Source organism: Apis mellifera, linkage group LG11, assembly GCF_003254395.2.
Source record: "Apis mellifera strain DH4 linkage group LG11, Amel_HAv3.1, whole genome shotgun sequence".
Taxonomy (NCBI): domain Eukaryota; kingdom Metazoa; phylum Arthropoda; class Insecta; order Hymenoptera; family Apidae; genus Apis; species Apis mellifera.
In genome coordinates this window covers 10840033-10861339 of record NC_037648.1, presented here as the reverse complement: position 1 = coordinate 10861339, position 21307 = coordinate 10840033, and the positions used below count along the sequence as shown (strand labels likewise).

General features: G+C 38.6%; 1 protein-coding gene across 3 annotated transcripts in view; it reads right to left on the bottom strand.

Moving 5' to 3' along the window:
- Positions 1 to 21307, bottom strand: part of LOC100577879 (carbonic anhydrase-related protein 10) — a 180353-nt gene that overhangs the window by 86342 nt on the left and 72704 nt on the right. The gene's annotated exons all lie outside the window — the stretch shown is intronic.

The window sequence follows — 21307 nt, the reverse complement described above, 5'->3', positions numbered from 1 at the left end:
AGAAAAAATAACAATTGCAATCTTTTAAATTATTCTCTTTTCTTAAGAAATTTGATTAATAAAAATTATCGTTTCCTTTCTTCTTTCTCGATATTCTCGAAACTAATTCGAAAGTGAAGATACGTGTAAATAGGTTTAACCGGTGGTGTAAAAAGCGAAATATCTTTCTTGCCCCCTCGAAGTGAATTAACGCGTGGTATTTGCCAGTTTCTTAGAGGCCGCATATCTTTAGAAAGTTCCCGATGGAAACTTTAAAGCGGCACGAGGAAGTAGCGAGGAACATCGATCAATCCAACTTCTTGGCATCGAGAAATGATCGATCAATCGATTCAGGCCCCCCGGAATCGAAATTGAGCGCGTTCAATGGAGTAATTGTAACTTTCGAAACGCGTACGGAGCGAGGAAATGTTTCTTTCGAAAAATTCGATGATTCGCGAAACAATTTAAATAAAAAAAAAAAAGATAGATCGATATTTTGTACAATCATACAACATTTAACGAAGGACGATGATTGATGTGAAAAAAAAAAAATAAAATTACGACAAAATAAACAGAATCCTTATATTTCTTACTTTTAATTTATTCGAACCTAAATAATTTCATTGAAATCATCGTCGCCTTTCTCAAACGTCGATTTCAAAAAGAAAATAAAAAATGGAGCCTGGCACATTCCTCCTTCTCTTCTAAAAAAAAAGAGGAGAAAAAGGAAGAGGGGATAAAAATTCCAGGGAAATCTGGAAACGCGATGAGATATCGGATCGGAAACGGTAATCGTTAAATCGCTTAAAATTCAGCGAGCGAGAGTGTCTCGTCTCGGAGCACTCAACGTCCTCATAATTGAATTCTCATTCCACGAGGAACACTTTATCTTCCGCATTACCGCGTCCCTTTCCATATTCATTACTTTTTCCGCCTCGAAACAGCCGGCCGGCACCGGGAGACCACTCGGTCCTTTTTATTTTTTTTTTTCTCCACCCCTATATGCAAATCATCCCGCGTTCCATCCGTGGCGAACGTTTTAATGCCCTGAGCGTATCGAACAGTTCCACGGATTCCAGCTCCAACAATTATTGCTTCGAGCCTAGCTTTCTGCGGTCTCGACCCTCGTCCACGCGTGAAACACGGCTTTTTCTACGTCTGTCTCCAATTGTTTAACCCACACCAACAGTCAAATACATCGAGTTATACAGTGGGGAATTATTTGCAAATTCTTTTTCGCAATAATATATTTATTTTTTCAATATCTCTTCGTTATATTAATTAATTTCCTTAATTTAAAAAAATGCATTGATATTGATTTAGTCTTGAATCAATTGGATCAAGATCTAGAACAGATGTAGAATGGAGAGATGAAATTTCTAAAAGCTGAGACAAACAAAATTTGTAGTTTTATATTTTAAAATAATTATTGGATAAACGAAAGATGGAAGAGGGATAGTACGATTCATTTTTCCAAAAATGAATTACTATTAAAACCTTTTCCACTTATTTCGTGTATATATATACACATCACACACACTCTTTCTCTCCAGGTTTACGGTATAACCACGATAGGTAGTGCGGGCCGAGGGTCTGACCAAAGCCCGGCCCATTCCACTTCAGGTGACCCATATTCGATTATCTGGATGCATGCCATCCAAACCCCCGCGTTGTGCAAACTAATTGCCTCAAATTGGAAAACTTTCTCGGCCTCCCCTGATCCCCACACTCTTCTCCTCTCACCCCTACCCCATTGTCAATCTCAAACGCTTATCTGTCCCGTGTCCTGCCACGATCATCGTTCAGAATTCGCCATTCCCCTTTCTTTGTTTCTTTGTTTCTCCGTTTCCGCACAGGTATTAAATTGTTTTCCGATTAATGTTTACCTCGTTACGGAGGAGAAATTTCGAACGGTGGATCGATAGACACTGGAAAAGCAATGGTATAAATTATCAGATTTGAATAGAGATAGACGATGCAAATACCGATTGAATACTGCGAATACTTTACTCTCTCTTCTTCCTCCTCTCCTCTTTCTCTCTTTTCAATTCGATATTCCAAAAAAAGTGAAAAATTTTCCACGCGAAGCGAATTCCAAAAACTAAAAACATTCCATTCGGCAAGAAATTTACATTTTTATTTTTCCAAGAGGCTTTTGTTTTTTGGAAAAAGTGTTCTCCAGCGATAAGAAAAGATAAGAACATCGAGAAAAGTTATTATTAGTTGCGTGGAATCGGATTTACCATCGAACGAGAAAGAAGAATCGCGTTTCACGAAGGAAGGGCTCGTCGATGAACGTTTCCGGCCAATGCGCGAATGGTTGACGCGTGCACGTCGAGCACGCGAGCGAAAGAAACGAGATATAAAGGAAGAAGAAGAGTAAAAAAAAAGAAGGGAAGAAGTCAAACGAAGGGAACAGTGATTTTTCTGTTTCTCTTTAATTTCACCCTTTTTACTTGTATTTTTACGAAACCCATTTTCTCGTTTCCTAGTCCAAGTCTCGAAAGTATTTCTTCTTCTTCTTCTCTCTTTTTTTTTTACACGCGCGCACGAAGAATGTATTCATTTACCTTTATTTTTTTTATTGTTTTTTATCGCATTGTTAAAGCGAATTCTTGGACGTTCAATTTTTTCGTGATTTTATTTTCACCGGAGAAACAAGTTTAATTTCAGGTGGAATTAATTTCTTCTCCGCTAATGTGCGCAAGTATTGCAAAAAAGCTTAAAATCCATGCGATGTTGCAATGCAATGCGCAACAATGCTTTGAAGAATTCGAAATATATGAATTTCAATGTCTAAGATCGATTATTATTATCAATTATTAAATTCTAAAAATCGCTTCAATGGAGCGCCACCTATTCTCAACTACAATTTTATCGTTGCAAATTAAGTAAAAATTCGAAATATCCATTTTTGTAGAATTTACTTCGATATAGCAGTGCTATATTGAATAAAGAGAAATAATCTCGCGATATTTTGAAAAAAAAAAACTAGAATAATACTAGTAATTCAATATAATAGTTGAAAGTAAATTCAATATTTCCAAAAAAAAAACGATACAAAACGCGAGCAATAAAAAAAAAGGAAAAAAGTAAAAAAGAATGCACGAAATGCTTTGTACGAACAAAAAAAAAAAACAAATTCATCGTTTGCCCTTATATGTTTTCAAACAAAAATCTTTATCGATAAATTGCAAAATACTGAATTGGTGCAGCCAACTCGACAAACAGCAACCCCCTGTATTTCCATCATTTCGTTTCCATCAGTTCCTTCAACAGCCATCATCCTCCAATTTTCAGCAACTGAAAATCCACGACTGCATCGACTCCATCGAAAGGAAACGTAAATACGCTTAAAAGCTACTCGAACGATCTCGTCTCCAGTCTGCAAAGCGGGTTAATCGCGTGCCCTAAGGCCGAACAACCAGATTTCTATCCCTGCATTTTTACTTGCATCCGATTTTCACCTGCCGATTTCTTTCTTTCGATTATCGATCACGAATAACAATCAAGTGACAATCAATCCATCTAAATTATACTCACGGCCATTGTTGATTTAATAAAAAAAAAAATCTTTCAAATCAGAATCGATTTTTAAGCGAGAAGAACACTCTTATCCAATTCACGTACATTCTTTTTAGAATGTATCGTACAATTAAAAGATTGTTCCATGATTATTTATTTCCCTCATTTAAAACTATCAATATAATCAACTATCCGTAACTGTATATCATTCAATCTTACAATAAAAATCCACAATCTATTCGGCCAAGAATCACAAGAATAAAAATTGACGAAGAAAAAAATTCTTCTTACAGTATTCCATTTAATCCCTTCAATTCCAGTTGTTAATAAAAACTGGATCGAACACTTCGTCAAATTTATTCACTGAAAAAAATCCCCTCTCACCCCTGAAAATATGGAAACCCCAGCCGCAACGTCTACTAATTATTTCACCCGGTCGAAATTGGAGGATCGAGGAAGAGGAGGAGGAAGTTTGAGAGGCGGAAACACGCAATCGAGCAAACACTAACGCATCCAAACCTCTTGACTGGAGGTCTCTCCTTTCGAAACCATGCGTTCCATCGCGTGACTTTTCCACGTTTTAACCGCGGATTCGTCGAAGCAGCTCCGCCTTGCGTTCCATCAATACTATCAATGGTATAATTATGGAATGATTCGTTCAACAAGTCGAGAGATCGATGTGAAACTCGTGGTTGGGAATATTGGGAAAACTTGGCTTCTCTGTTTCGGACTTGCGTGGCGAAACACGAGGATTTCCTTGCGCAACCAAACTTGTTATCGCGCCTCCCTCGAGAGAATGCGTGGGACACGATGGATTGTGTGGATGTCAATGCCACAACAGAGAGAGAAAGAAAGAGAATTGATAATAAAACGAGAAGATTTCGGATACTTTTGAAAGGAGGAATCGTTTGTTGTGTCCAAAAAAGAATAGAAGGAGACGAGAATCAAAGGAGAAATAGGAGGAGCAATAGAAGCTGTTTTTCCAGGATTTCGCTTCGAATTATTAAACGAGAATTTCGAAGGCTACTATAAACAAATATCCAATTAATTTGGGGAAAAATTCAATTTACATTCCACCGGGTTACTACATTAAAGAAAATATCACGAGCTCGGCTAAATTTTCCCCAAAATTTCACCCCAATTTAAATTCATCCGCATCGCTATTCAAATATTCCTTCGTAAAAAGGAAAAAAGAGAGAGAAAGAGAGAGAAAAAAGGAAGAAAAATCGAAAGAGAATCTCTTTGCAGAATCTAATTGCAAGTTCCCCCCTCGAAACCATCCTCGTTAACCCGGCCTGCATGCATCCACGCTCGCCTTCATAAACACTCGCCCCCTGTTGACGCATTTAAATATTTCTTTCTCCGCTTGTCCCGGGGTTATTCATTTCCCTCGCGGCTTGGATCAACTTGGACTTTGGTTGTTTAATTATGATAGTTGGGCGCGTGTAACGCTCGAGTCGAAAAAATGAAGGGGAAAAATGAGGGAGATGCGCGGCTGCACATCTCTCGTCTTCCGGTGTAATATGATTTCCCTCCCTTTCTCTTTTTCTCTCTCTCGAGAGAGAAAGTTTTTCCTTTTTTTTCGCGTTTCTCGCTTAAACGAACGCCTCTGAATGGACGAAGCTGACCCGACACCGCCACTTGACGCGCTCTTTGGCGGCCAAAGCGGAAACGTAATCAACGGGAAGCTCGCACACGTTGCGGATATCTCGCGCGAAATTCGCCGACAACGACGCGGTTAGAAGATTTTTTTTTTTATTTATTTATTTTCTGGAAAGTTTGGTTTCCTCGTTCTTCTTTTTTGGTTTGTCTTGTTTCGGGGATCTGAAGAAGTTTTGATAATTTTAAAATGTGAATAAGATAATTAACTTGTAATTTTGCACAGCATTTAAGGGGATGAAGATTCTTCCTGATTCGCATCCTTTTGGAAGAGAGACGATAGATATTTTATATTTTGAAATTTCGAAGCTAGACTTTAATGAAATTACATTTCGCTGTAAAGTTTTATCGAATTCTTCTAACCTATTCTTCCATCTCCTAAAAAGTATTTAAAGAAAAGAAAAAGATTAGACAGATTTCCATTACTTATTTCGAAACTATAGATAGAAATTGAAAAGATACTTCAATATAGATAAAATCCTTTCGATTCCTTCTTCAAACAAAACAAATAAAAATTCCTATCCACGAACAACATTAATATAGAAGAGAATCGAGTTATAAGAGAAGGAACGCACAGCTGGCATACTCCGGAGTTACAGAAAAAAAATGAATATAATTTCGGGACAAGCTACTCGTATATTATCCCCAGCAATATCCTGAGAGAGAAAAAGAGAGAGAGTTTTCTTAATCTGGACTTTACCTTTACCCGTGTAGCGAATATGAATTAAAGTGTCCGCCAGTGTCCACAACGGTTGAGCCCCTTTTATACGCTCGTTGTTACAAGAGGGTTTTAGAGAAAGATCACGAAAGGGGACGTAATATAATTTCTCCCTCCCCCTTTTTTCTCCATCTCCTCCTCCTCCTTCTTTAACAAAAGACGATACCGCGAGATACTTGGGGGATAACGTGCACGCGGTTAACACGCGAAAAAAAGGGGGCACAGGCCAGCACTGAATTAAACCGCTTCTTTCCTTCGCTTCCTTCGCGCTATCCGAAACAGAATTAATCCGAGAAGCGCGAGCATTGTGTAATGCATTATCCTTTTAATTGCCGTCTTAGCGCGCCAACTTATACCCCGGCCTTTGTACGTTTTAATATTTTCCATTTTCCTCGCTCTCTCGTTTGCAACACTCTTTCAGAACTGTTTATCACACGGCTTTCTGGTATTTTGCATTTTTATTATTCCTTTTCTTTTTTTTTGTTTCTTAAGAATATATATATATATATAGGATGAATTTTCTCGGGCAAATTTATCTCGAGCTTTTAAAACGGGAATTGTAATTATTTCTTCGAAACAGTCGGAAAAGTTTCGAATCTCTGGATAAAAAAGAAAGAAAAAGAGAAGTTTGAAGGAAATAGCATCGTTAGATTAGAATTTACTATTAAATTCCATTTCCACGACACGAATGTTCCTTTAATCCGTCTTGGATTAAAATTATAAATTGACAAATCGATCATCTCCTTTTAAACAAAAGATCAAAACGCGTGTAGATTCAATTTGAGCAAAAGTCGCTCCAAATTATTAATACCTATTCTTCAAATATCTTCCATCAAAATTTGGAAGACCAAGATTGCTTCTAAAAACTGACTCGCACCCGATAAAACACTGTTTCACCGAATCAAAATTAACACGACGATCGATCGCTCTTATAAATAATCCTAAATTTCATTCTATCACGAGAAAAAAAATTTTCCAAAATTATTAAATTCGAAAGCTCATCCCACCACCTTTTCCCTGCTCGAGAAATCGAAAGTGCGTTCACGCGATCGTTTACACTTTTCGGTAAATTGTCATGCTCGTTACGTGAGCAATCGGTGAGAAACCGTTTCTCGTTATCCCCAAAGGACGACGTCTCCTCCCCTCCTCCCCCTTTCGACGCCCCGCTCGAAATCCTTATCGGCGATACGCACGTACTCGGCGCATGTAAACCGGCTTTCGGATCGGAGGGGAGGAGGGGGAATAATTTTCTACCGAGTTTTCAATAATTCATGGTACGCGCGGGTATCCAACCCGAGGTGTTGGATTATTGGGGCAGAAGGGAATCGGACAGGATACGAGGGAACGATGGCTCGCCGTTTAATAATTCGGATGGCGACGGGGTGGATCCAAGGGTCGCCTAACGATCCGTGGTTAAAAAGAATTAAGGGATTACGGAGAAGTGTGAGGTTGCTTTGGGGAAATTTAATAAAACAAAAGTTTCGTCGAAGGGAATTCCTTTCGCCCTCGAACGAGATTGATTTTCGAGGGGGGTGACGATCGCGTATTTCAGATTTGGAGGAATTTCGAGGTTGATGTTGTTTGTCGAAATTGGGAAATTTTTAACGCAGCTGTATATTTTATTGTTCCACCTTGATACTTGTTTTTATATTAATTTTAAATATATAGAAAAATATATAGAAATTACCAAGAATATAAGAAAATTGTATAATTTTCCAACGAAGTTTAAAATAATCCTATCTTTATTCTATCGAAATATTTCCCCTCTCTCTAAGAATTAACCATAAAATCATCGAATGTAATTACACTTTGTATTCACTTTGCACTTCCGACAGGCGAGACGAGCAGAAACAATTTCTCCAAACGCTTCCCTCCCCTGACGACCGTAGAACAACCGAAAAACAGACCCCCGAATCAAAATTCCGAACGAAAAACTGGGGAAGAGAGGCTGGGAAGAACTCGACGAAGGGATCGAGTCGTGACAACGTTCCGCCACGAGGATTAATTCGACGCGAGGGAAAGTGGACACGCGGAGCTCTAACCCGTGTCGAATCGCATGGAATCGAATCGAATCGAATCGAATCGAATGGAATGGGATCGAATGGAATGGGATCGAATGGAATGGAAAGTCGAGGGTTAAGGAAAAACGTCCAGAGCAACTGTCCATCGAAGCACGAATTAAAAGGGTTCTCCTCGATAATTTAAGTAAATATCCGTGGATACAAATGAAAGGCACGTGAGCCTGATACCGATTAAACGCGATATCGATCGAGGCAACAGCCGTACCGAAATTACAGTCCACCCGGACCCCTCCCCTCCCCTGTTTCGACCAGATAAGACTGGGCAAATAACGGTGTAGATACTATCGGTTCCTGCCTTTCTTTTATCAACCGGCATATCAAATAAGTCTATAACTAACCGTGCAGGGGGAGGGTGAAAGAGAAGAGAGGAGGGGAGGGATGGCTGTAACCACGCTTCGACTGTGGCGGCGCACGAAACATTTCACGTGATATTAATTGGGGCTTGATGCACGACCGATCTCTGCCCAAGAAAATTACCCATGCGCGTTTCGATATAATTCGGTTAATCGTTTACGTGAAGGAGAAGTGAAAAAGGTGGCGAGATTCCAAGCGTGGAGTTTCTTCTGGATCTGGGAAGAAAGTTTCGTGATCGTGTTTTCGATTTTCCTTTCTTTTTTGTTAATAATTGTGACGGAACGAGGTGCGATTATCTATTGTTGGAGAAATCTCTTTTGGATTGATTTGAGTGTCGTTTCACGCAATTTGATAATTGATAATGCGAAATAATAATGATTTGTCGTGAAAATTCGGAAAAAGCAAAGAAAATCTCTCTCTCTCTCGTGAAGTAAAAGAGGGGGAAGAAAGTTGTACGAGAAAGGATAAAGCGGACAAAGAGGGTGGCCAAACGAGTGGTCAAATGTAATTTAAAGAAGGAAGAAACCTCTTCCATCTCAACATTGGGGGAGAGGAGGGAGAAAAAGAAGGCAGAAAGTTCAGGCTGGTTTATAATTCAGCCCGCATAAGGCAACTCTTCCGCACCCCTTCCGACTAAACCCCTCTATCACCTCTTGTAACGGTCGCAACCCCTCCTGTTTGGCTTCGTGAACTTAGGTGTGGTACAAGTTCCTCGCAAACGACCGTGCACACACACCGGTGGCGAGCTTTACAACCTTCATAACGATGCATCGATCCGCGAATATTGCACCTCCTTCCTCTCCTTCCTCCGCGATATCTTTTCGAACGAATGCAGGAGGAGGAGGAGATCTCCTTTCCTTTCCAGTGACGATATCGGTTTCTATATATCTCGCAATTCTTTTTGTATTATATTATATCGTATCGATTTTTTGAACGGTCAATTCCTTCTTTGCTAACATCATGATTCTTTATTTTGTAATTAAAGTTCATCGATAGTGAGATTCCTTTTCAATCGCAAGGATTGATTGAAAAACTCACTTCGATTCCTCGTTTCTTACGTTGACGATTATTTGCTCGAGAATGTCGTCTTGGAAAATTTCGACAAACTTTGTTCAAAAAGATCGTGCTCTGATCCAAGGGTTTGACGAGAAGGGAAATAACGCGCCGCAAGCGATTTGGCTAACTTTTAACAGCGGAACTGCGTCGCTAGGTTTGAATAGTTGGCTGCCACCGCGATTATCCGCGTAATGAATATCGTTTAATTCGGGAATTATGCGGGGGAAATTGTATTTCACGCGGCGAGATGAAACGTTCTCTTGATTATCCTATCCCCGGCTGTTCACCCCTTCCTTTCTGTCTCTATCTGTCTCTCTTTCACTTTTTCGGGCACGCTTGCACGTTTTTCCTTCCACGTTCGGGCCGAGAGAAATGCCGAGAACTTTTTCCTCCACGAGGAGGAGGACATTCGTTGTTTCTCGTTCGAGTTATGCCGCGAAACATGCCCCTATTAATCTTGCGTTACAACAAGTCGAAGAATTGTTTCTCCCCACGCTTTTTTTCTTCCCCTCCCTCCGCTTTTAAAAGTTCTTTTTTTTTTTTATTTTTAATTCGAGTTAAATCGTTTAACGTAAGAAAAGGTAAAAGTTTAAGTCGTTTACCAAAAGTTTAGAATTATTACGCTATCGCGTTTCGTAGAAATGAAAAGTTTAAAAGAAAAGTTGGAATTTTTGTAAATTTTTTTTTTCTTCTTCTTTTTCGGAAGAATCGATCGAAGTTTATATAATATCTCGAATTAATAATAATAAAAAAATTAAAGATCAATCTTAGAAAATTCAATACTAGAATGTAAAAAAAATCGCATCGAATTTTACTTACAGAATTGACAAATTAATTTAAAAATATATACGACGAAAAGGGAAGGGGGAGGGGATAAAGATTTGTAGAATTAAAATAACCAACAATTTCCAACATCGTAATTTCCAATTTGTTTGTCGAATTTTATGGTTGACACGATAAAGGAATATTTTACTCTCCCGGGCAGGATAGTTTTCATTCCACCGGCATGGTTCTTCTTTGTGTACACGATCTTTGCGAAACTAGTTAAAACAACCAAGTTTGTTGTGCCAGGGCAAAGCTTTCTTGATTTCCTATCTTGTTGAATCTCTAAAAGCCGTGAACTTTGCAAGAGGTGATCGTCGCGAGAACACGTTCGCGCACATTGTTGCTTTTAAGTAATTCGAGCAACGTATGCAAACGGATCCAAGGAAGGGAGAGAATGAAAGTAATGGAAAGTTTTAATGGAAAATTTATAAATCGTTCGAGGATATTGCATATGATCCGACAAACGTTAACCAATACGTCACGAGGACTTAGCATTCCGATCATTGTAATGGAAACGCATTATCGCGTCAATCACGCGTCATGCTGGAATTTCCACGTCCTTTCGTCCATCGATTAAGCAAAATCTTCTAACTAATGTTAAATCATATCGTCGTCAAACCTGTATAATATATAATTATATATTCCTGTAACAACCTGAATGATATTTTTTATTTGCATATTCAATTTTACGAGCAATTCCTAATAAATTAGGAGGTGTAATTGGATCAGTAATATCAATTCTAATTCTTTATAATAATAAATTAATAAATAATAAATTTAATATTTTGAATAAAATTCATTATTGAATTTTTATTAATAATTTCAGCTTACTAACATGATTAGGTAAACAATTAATTGAATATCCATTTACTAATATTAATATACTATTTACAACAACATATTTCTTATATTTTTTTCTTAAATTTCTATTTAAGAAAATTATGAGATAACCTAATCTGAAAATCACCATTAAATTAATTTAAATCTTTAAAATCTTTATTTAAATTATATAAATTTTAAAGTTAATGAACTTGAATAAGTATATATTTTGAAATCCGAGAAATCATCAGAAAACTCGCGATACATTTATAACACACGATTCCTTTTCAAAAATTCTTATTACTATTCTCATCTCATAGTCAAAATTGAATTTTTGGAAGGTAATAACAATTAATATTAATTACGAAGGGAAATCGTCGAGAGCACATATCGTACAGAGTTCAATTCCGGATAGAAAAGAGCCTGAGCCGGATTTCCGCCGCGTCATCAGCGTAATTGTACGCGAGGAAATAAACAAAACTATAAAAGCGCGCCGATTCCGATTACTTTCCCCCGCAAACTTTCCTATCCCACCCCCGCCATTATCCAACCGTGAGAACGGTATCGTTCTCCTCCTTCTATTTACCTCTCTCTCCTTTTCTTGCCCGCTTCTTTTCTCTTCCCCTCAAATGGAATGGCGGGCGGACCCCCAAGTTTGTGTCTACGAGCCCGCCAGTTTGCTTTTCTTAATGCACGAGAACCTGTGTACGTTCCAGGAGAAAGAAGAGGAGGAGGAAGAAAAAGAAAGAAGAAGAGGAGGAAGAAAGAGAAAGAAGAGGAGGAAGAAGGAGAAAGAAGAGGAAGAGCAGGAGGAAGAAAGAGAAAGAAGAGGAGAAGGAAGAAGAAGAAAGAAGAGGAGGAGGAAGAAGGAGAAAGAAGGATACACAGCCCCGAATCTCGACCTCTCCCCTCTCTTTTTCTCTTTCTTTCTCGGTTGCTTTTTATTTACTCCATTTCCTCCTTTGTTTACTCGCACCCTCTCCAACCCCGTAGAGGCTAAACCCCTCTTCTTTTTTCCTTTCCTTCGCGCGGATCGGCCGAATCGAACGATCGACCAGCCCCCCTCCGAGGAGGGGGCCGACCAATGGGATCGGAGAAAATGCCACTCCCGGAAAACCCCCCCGATTCCGCCTGTTCTCGCGGGTTTAAAACGGGGGAACGAGGGAAAGATGGCACGCGATAACAGATTCTTGGAGTGGATATGCCTCTTTCAGATGCTATCTCAACCGCCAGCCTCGAATCTCGACGCGTGGTGTTTGCCGATTCTAATAAGATCGGGCGGGATGCTTTGGATTTGGAAAGGAGTAATTGGTGGAGGGGGGAGAGGAGAGAATTTTGGTCGAGATAGAAAACGTTGCTTTTGATATTAAAGGTAAAGGAAGGAAGAGCGAATCGTTTCGAGAATCGGACAAAGATTTTAATTTTGAAAGAGGATGTACCTTTGATCAATAATCGAATTAATAATCGAGAAAATGCGATTGTTTCTCTAACCCGAATCCGCGATATTGCGTTAGTCCGTGATACAACGTGATGTGATCCACGTCACTATGTCCTACTCCATGATGTGGTCTAAGCGTCTATGTCGTAGCTTATCGTGCGGTCTGGCTCCACCACACGGGATACTGTGTGATTATGGTACATAATACGATCAAAATCGTGCTAACGGAAACCGCGATTTTTTTTTCCAAATATATTCTCGTCCGAATCGTTTCTTCTTCTTTTTTCTTTCTTCGATAGATTTATTATTTATTCCATTATCTTTTTCATATTCTTCACTCTATCAAAGCAATCTATTAAATTAATTTACTTCAGTGTTCATGTAATACAAAAATACTATATTATCAACTATATCTTCTTTTTTTTAATTTTTGGATTTATTGATAGATTCAAGTTCGTCAAATGAAATTTCTTGGAAAATTTCGAAGCGTGAAATGATGAGACAAATTTAACGATCAAAGCTTCCATATTATAATGATAATATAATCTTTATGGAAGCGAAGATACTTTATGGAAGGAGATACGGTGTGATTTTCGTTCGAGAACGACGTATGCAAACATACAATTGCGAGTATCGAGTGTGAACACAATAGAAGTTGTTGCACCACGCGGCTCGTACGTTAGACAAGACCTCCACTTGCGACTGCGGTTTGACCCCTCGAACTTTACGCATTTCTGATCCGGGAGCGGAATAGAACCGCGGTTTCTCCTATCGGTTTCTCATTTCTGGCGAATCGAAACGAGGCATGATAAACAACAGCTTTGATTCTCTGCCAGATTTAGACATTATCGACGAACAAACTTCGAATTGAATAATTATTCCCATATATATACAAAAAAATTTCAATTTACTATAATTTTTAAAAATATTCAAACACTTGAAATTTTAAATATTATTCCATCCCACTTGGATTCTTTCCTTGGAAGAATATCCAATACGTCGAACGAATACGAATACAATTTGAAAATGTTTAAAACTCTCGAGAATTGTTTGAAAAATGCATCAATCCTATCGATTATTTGAAAAAAAGAAAAGGATCTTGTTTTGCGCTATTGTTATTCCACACAGCCAAGCTTGAATGATTCATTTAAATTTAAGTTTCAAAGAAACGAAACTTGCGAGATTTATTATTTATCATTCAAACTCTTCAAACTCGATACTTATAAATCATTCCACGACCCGTGTATAACAAATTTCACGCGACTCGAAAAATAAAATAAAACGCATGATGAAATGAAAAGAGGGGGAGAGAAAAAAAAAAATATCACGCGATCGTTGGACATATTTATTTCGGTCATTACAATTTTCGAAGCGTGTCCACCTCGATATCTCGAAACATGGAGGAGGAAAGGGAGGAGGAGAGCGATAAAAATTACACGGTTGTTTGTCGATATACAGCGGATCGCTTCGCCATGGAAAGTTAACTTTCCGCCGTTCGAGGGGACGTTTATCGTGAAATTTTAATCGCCTCGGCGCACCCTTTCTTCCCCGACCGAGCCAATCGCGCCGAGAATATCGAGAGCTAACTGTGAAATGCCTTTTTCACCAATAAACCTTACAAAATCGCGACAACGCGCGCGTCCTCTCAATCTCTGCTAATAAATCTCTTGGTTTGATATAACGCTCGATATCGTTGGATCGACAATAATAGGATATATATTCGAACAATTTCATCATTTCTGAATGATGCATCCGATAGATAAACGTTTGTTTCGTCACGGATAATTCCATTAATTCTATTCCTCGTTTCTTTCTTCGTCTATGAAATTTTTTAGTCAGAGCCCGATTTCATTGTATAATAAATCTATGATTTGGATGGTCTGGATATCGTTTTATTATGCACGTCAAATTCGAAACGATGTTTATTAGAAGCGCGCCAAATGTGGTTTCTTTTTTGATCGTTTAAAAATAATCCAAAGCGCTTTATCGTTGTTCGTGGTAAATTATTCGCAAGTTTTAAATTAAGAAGAATTTCGAGCAGAGGAAGGGAAAGAAAAAAAAGAAAGCTTGAAAAATTGACTCGATATTAAGAGAGAGATAACGAATTAAAAATGAAACGAATGTATCGCGAAGATTTTTATTCAAACACGGTTTGTTTAACGATACGAAATGATTTGAAAACGTAAACTCGCGTGTCACCAGGATCGTGTAACGCTGGTATTACTTTATGAATAATTTCAGTGACCCAGTGGCGGCCAGCCGATACCCGCTGCGTGAAAATAATCGCCCATATGTTTGCTCTCCCCCGGATTCGAGAGGAATGAAACAGTGGCGTAACGCAATAAGTCGTGCAAAATGTATCCCCGTTAAATTTTCCACGTATTCGTCTCCTCCCTCCTTCTTTTTCAGAAAAGTAGAATTTTTCTCTTTGCAATTCTTTTTTTAAAATCTTCTATCCCTGACACACGATGTATCCATCGATCGTTCGAAAAAATTTGACACAAATCTCATAACGATTATTATTAAAAAAAAAAGAGTATTTTTGATAATCTCGTTGCAATATTTCTGTTACGTAAATCGCGGTGGATTGTTCTTCAGAGAGAGTATCGTTCTCGAAATTGTATCTGTGGTTCTACGCCATTGAATTAGATTCGTATGGAGGGAGGGTGGAAACGAGGATCAGGCGTAGAATGTGGCGTATACACCCTCGTAAATATAGCCTCGTAAACACGTGCTAGTGCGGTGACATTAGGACACGAAAATGAACTAATATCGTGCCCCGTCTCACCCCCTCCCCTCGAGGACAAGTGCATTCCGGGCGTCGTTCTAATTACAACTGTATAATGAATCTTCGAGCCACGACCACCAGTTTTCTTTCTTCCAAAGAGAATATCCCATAAATAAAAGGAAGAATTACGTAATTATTTTCTGCACTCCTAATCGTAGTTTGAGAAAATTCTAGATTAAATTAATTAAACTTTTGAAACTGGCCACCGATTAATTCTCCATACTTTCTGCGGAGTACACATTTTTGATTTTACCGCCAAAATTGTACGATTAATATTTAATTTTTTCCAACTAAATGATCTCTAACTCAGCTCTCCAAACTATAGGACGAAATAATACGTTTGATACTCAAATATTCCTTATTTAAATTGATCGAATTTAAAATAACTGATACTATAAAGCTATTATCCCGATATGATTTCCTGTTCCGGAGATATCGTCGTGTACTTTCTGCGGAGTAAATATTTTTGATTTTACCGCCAAAATTAATATCCAATCGTACGATTAATATTTAATTTTTTCCAACTAAATAATCTAATCCAGCTCTCCAAAGCTATAAGACGAAATAATACGCTCAAATATTCCTTATTTAATGATCGAATTTAAAATAACTGATACTATAAAGCTATTATCCCGATATGATTTCCTGTTCCGGAGATATCGTCGTGTAAAGAAGAGATAATTTTTAATCGTTCACCTTCGAAATCCGATTAAAATTAACAAATCTTTAAATCATTGTAACTTCAAGGATAGTGACTTCCGATCGATGAGTGAAAGATCGTCGGAAGCGTGGATCTTTGCTCTTTAAAATGCATTTTCGTTCATCCCAATAGGACTTCCGGTTCTGCAGATATGCCTATGCCTTCCTTCGAAAAGAAAAATTGCATTTGCACGCTTTTTCCCCTCCCCCGCTTGATCAATTTCACGCACAGGCCGCGCAAACTTGCATCCCATTACACCTGACGTTTCGCATAAAATAAACTTGGGCGGTAAAGTTTGCCGAGCTACTAGGTGAATGCATTACCGCAATGGCCGGGCTGTCCGAAAATTTCCACGAAGGAAGGAATTGCCCGTGTTCGTTTCAATCCTGGAACGGAGAGCAGCCCTGGAACGGCGAGGCGGTTGTTACAAATTCCTACCGTTCGCGAGGGTTCACAATTGGATTCATGATTAACTCAACTCACTTGGACACTTATCAACAACTCGGCCAACTCGACTTTCGTCGACTTCACCTGCCCGGATTTTCGACCTACCTGGCTTGGAGGAGGAAGCCACGAACTTTATATCTGTTTTACACTGTTTGATTAAGTGCGTTTTTCGAAGAAATTAACGAAACGAGAGCCCGATTTCGATCGAAACGATTATGAGAATCGGATTTGTTGAGTCGTTCTGTTAAGAGAAAAAGTTCGAATTGAATTTTGTCTGCTTTTAACTCGAATTTCTGTTCTATTCTATCGAGAAAAAAAATATATATATTAAACGGGTTATTAAGCTAGTCGAGCATGATTCAAACTCATCATCCTCTTTGAAACATCAAATACATCACATGTGCTGTCGCACATTTCGTGACTCGTACGTTATTACCAGACTGCGGATATATATTTATGCATTTATGCAAAATTCCAAACCTCCAAAATGCACGTGACGCGCAAAATTACTCGTTATCACGTTCCACGAATATAAAACAAATTTCTATTGAAACCGCGTCAATGAAAGCTAAACCAAAACAAACGGAAGAATACACCAAGAAATTAAAATCCAAAATCTGATTATCGTGTCTCTCCCTCCCCCGCAAATGGAGAAACGATTATCCAATCGACGATCGTATCCACCCCAATTTCGACAGCTCCCTTTCTACCGATTTTTACCGATGATCTACGAGCGAAAATTCGTCAAAAATTTCGAAAAATTCGAAAAAATTTCCACGAAACGGAGATCGAACCCATGGAAAAGTTTAAATTGATCAGTCGATCCGGTTTAATTATCGCTTCTTATCGACTTGCTCGACTTACGGGTCCTCGAAAATCTCTAAATTTGACGAAATTCAATTATTTTTACCCTTCTCGAGAACCAAAAAATGACGTGAAGAGGGAGGGGGGAGAATATCTCTCCCGTCGTAATTAGCCGGGAGGATTAATTCGAACGAATGATAAAAAGAAGGGGAGGGAGAGGGGAACAGGCTGCGCTTACACCCGCAATCCGCGGGCGTAACAAGGGATTGAATAGCGGGCGTCGTGACTAAGCTGCTTAGAATTTACGAGTTGCCGGCCGAGCACCGCTTCCCCTTCCTCCTCCTTCGGCTTGTGAACTTTGCCCCATGATTTCGAGCCGAGTCTCATAAATTTCCATCCTATTAACAATCGTTCGGTGGATTATCGTTCGAATTGTAATCGAAGAGCCGAGGCAATAAATCGGGATTCGAGCCGTGAAAATTTTGGTAATTAAAATATATATGTATATATATATATATGTTGGAAAAGTTGGAATAATAGGATCTGAGAATTTATTTATTTTCCGTGATAGACTTCTTTGAAAACTTTGATATTGTTGACGAGGAAAGAAATGATATTCGGTTAGAAATTATTCAACTATTATTTTCCATATAATTTAGAGAATTGAAATTTCATTTACAATTAATTTTTAAGACGATTAGACGGATGAAATTTTGTATATAAGAATGATGGATACAATTGTACATATAATTTAAAATTAACGATTTAATCTTTGGAAATAGAGTTAATTAATTTGATAGATTATCGATGGATCGAATCAAATGAAATTCTGCTGTTTCGCGGTTTTGTTCGACATTTCCATAATCGTAATAGCCTCGAATCAGAACGCTCACATTATGCTCTAACGGGAATGATTGACAAGGATGGGGTGGATAATCTGATTCGCGCGACCAACAATTCCATTTATCTAATAATATATAAATAGATAAATTTTAACCGATGATATAATCACGAGATAAATATTTTAAACACTGGCCTACATATACAATCGCACAGATTGCAATTATTTCCATAAAAGGAACGAAACGAATATTTACAGTATATAAACATTTCAAAAAATCTGAAATTTTTTCCCTCTCCAGGAAAGAAAACTATGGAATTAGATAAGTTGGAAGATGGAGGGCAACCCTTCACGGATAAAGTCTCCTTTAATTTTCGTGGAACGGGCGGAAAGGAGAGTATAATTCCGTTTGGGTTAAAGGCTATTCGATTTATCCAAAGGACCGGCAGGGTCAAGTGTGCGGCTGTCCGTTGCAAGCTGGGACAGCAATATGTAATCCGTTTTAGCCGGCCACTCCTCCCTATATAGGCCCGAAAGAACCACCTGCGAGAAGTTTCATTTATAACGGTGGATCCGGGACCCTGTTATATCTCGAACAATCCATTCTTAATCCGTGGGACACGGAATAATTGCCACGAAATTTGTCCACCTTCCTCTCGGCAAAATTACTCCCGTGGAATCCAGAAAAATTGTTGTAATTTCTTTCCTGGATTTATATATATATGTATTATTCGAAAATTGATTTATGAATGAAATTATTTTACTATTTTCTTTTATTATTTTTACTATTATTTTTATTTTTGGTCATTCATTCTCATCTTTCTTCTTATTCTTTAAATCTTTATCATCAAAAGTAATCGTTTCACTTGTTACTATTCTAAAATATATCCGGACTTGTACGAATTTAACGTTCGAAAGCGTATCGATTTTTAAATTAAATTCTCCATTCTACACATTTCTCCATTTTCTTTCATCCAGAGAATAAATAGAATGGGATTTTGTTTACCTTCAAAATGTAATTTCAGATCTTACCCTTCTTTTTCCTTTTTCTTCTTTCCTAAAATTTTTCCTCGTTCCGTTAATAGCATGATAAACTATTACAATTGCCACTTTTCCTTCTCCGCCCCTGTTTATTTTTCACGATTTTTTCGCCATTTTGCTGGGAGGGAAAGCGCCGGTTGTTCCGGAAATACGGTGGAACGCCACACATCCGAATGAAAATTTCAATCACGTGCTAGTCCCACGCGTTCCCAAAAGGTACGTAGCCAGCCATTGCAACGATGCCAATTGTCCGTAATACCGGTATCTTGAATCTGGACCAGATGCCGAGATTCGAAACGAATCTGAACCGTGTAAGTTGAATAGAAACGTACGCGGATGTATTTGCAAACTTGAGAAACATCTCTCAATCGTATCTCTTCCCTAAGATTTCGATAAAAAAAAGAAAAAAGGATCAAGGCGGCCGACTACGAAATTATTATCGAAAGGAATTTATTCCTTGTTTATATAAAAGATATATTAATCTGCAGAGTCGAGGGGGGGAATAATTGGACAAAGGATGTCGTTGTTCCTCGTTAAGGAAAATTGTTTGCTTTTGTCATACAGTGTCTCCTATGAGCAGAGAAAATTTTTACTTAATTAAAGCGGAAAGAATGGAAGAAATAATTTAACGGAAGTTGAGAATAATGAATCTTGAAAACAAAGCGGGGCAAGATGAACTGAAAAGGAATAAGGTAAGAAAGGGACGGGGATAAAATGTGATAAAATCGCCTCTGTACCTCGTACAGGGAAGCGGATTTTAAAAGCCGCGTTCTCGTTCTTGCCAATCTTTTTCTTCTCAATACGATAATAATTTTTCCCATTTACACCCGATAAATTAAAATATCACTAAGATCAATATACATTGCGTCAAATTGATCTTTGTCTCCAATTTAACACCAATTTAATCAGAGATATATATACATCAATTAAAAAATAATTTACAATTTGAACAGAAAAACAGACTTTCCTTCTCAAAATTTCCTCTCACCGCAAATCACCAATCAATTCCAACACCATAACGCGCCCACCATTCCGCCAACCACCCCAAGAAACCGTGCTCATCAACATCCAACATCGTCATCCACCACCCTAATCCCCGATCCCCGAAACTCGCCCATCTCGTGGAAATCAATTTCCTGGCCCGGCCTGGCCTGTAATACGGGCAAAACTCGAGAATGGCGCACGATGCCTAAGCCTTGTCGAGATCAGAGGGGGGGGAAGGGAGTCGAAGGTAAAAGAGAGCGAGGGGCGGTGCAACGGCGTACATAGAGAGGATGGGGGGCGAAGGGCGAGACAGCGTGTGCGGTTAAAGTGGATTACATATTGCTGTCCCGTGTTGCAACGTGTTGTACACTTGGCCCGCTTGGCCTTCCAGGTAAATCGAATCACCGCCGACCCCCCGAACGAAGTTAGCCTGGCAATCTCTGGCCAAGAAGAGGGGAGGGGAGGAGGGAGGCGTGTCTTCACTCCAAGTGTACCCAAGGAATATTTGCGAATCGAGAGGATTTCAATTTTGCAACGGGAGGATAATTTTTTTAAAGAGAACTTTGATGATTCTTGGAATCATCGATGAAGATTTCGTGGTAACGAAGGATAATAGAATTGAAGAACTTCAAGAGAAGAGGAAGAGGAGATTTTGAACTTTGGATTCTTAATTTTTGTAATTGATGATGTGCAGATAAGGAAGGATATAGAATTGAAGGATTGTGAAAGAGTCTGGTGAATCTGGATAAGAAATAGGAGGGGACGAATTTGTAAATTAGCGGTTGGGAAATTGATTTTGGTGGTGGCTTTACCGGAGAGGGCCACCAGAGGGATGGCTCGCTAAACGTAATTCCCGAAAGTCCTCGTGTAACCATCTCTTTCATACGAAATATGTAACTACATCCTTTGATCTGATCTCCGCTAAAGCTCGTAAGTAACCTCATTGGCGAATTTACCGACACAGCCTCTTCCCCTCCCCCGCAACTTGTTGTGTCCCATTCTCTCGCAATCGTGCAATGATGAAAGAAAAACAATAAATTAAAATTAAACCGTTCAGAAATTCATTGGGAAAACAAATAAATTAGATCGATAGAATTCCTCGACTTCGCGATTATTTTTGCACCAATAATTTCTCTCCTCCTTAATTAATCAAAGGTTAATGTATTATTATTATTATAATAATAATAACAATAATAATAGTAATGAGTTTGCGAATGGGAAGCAGGGAATTATAAGAGATGAGGGGCA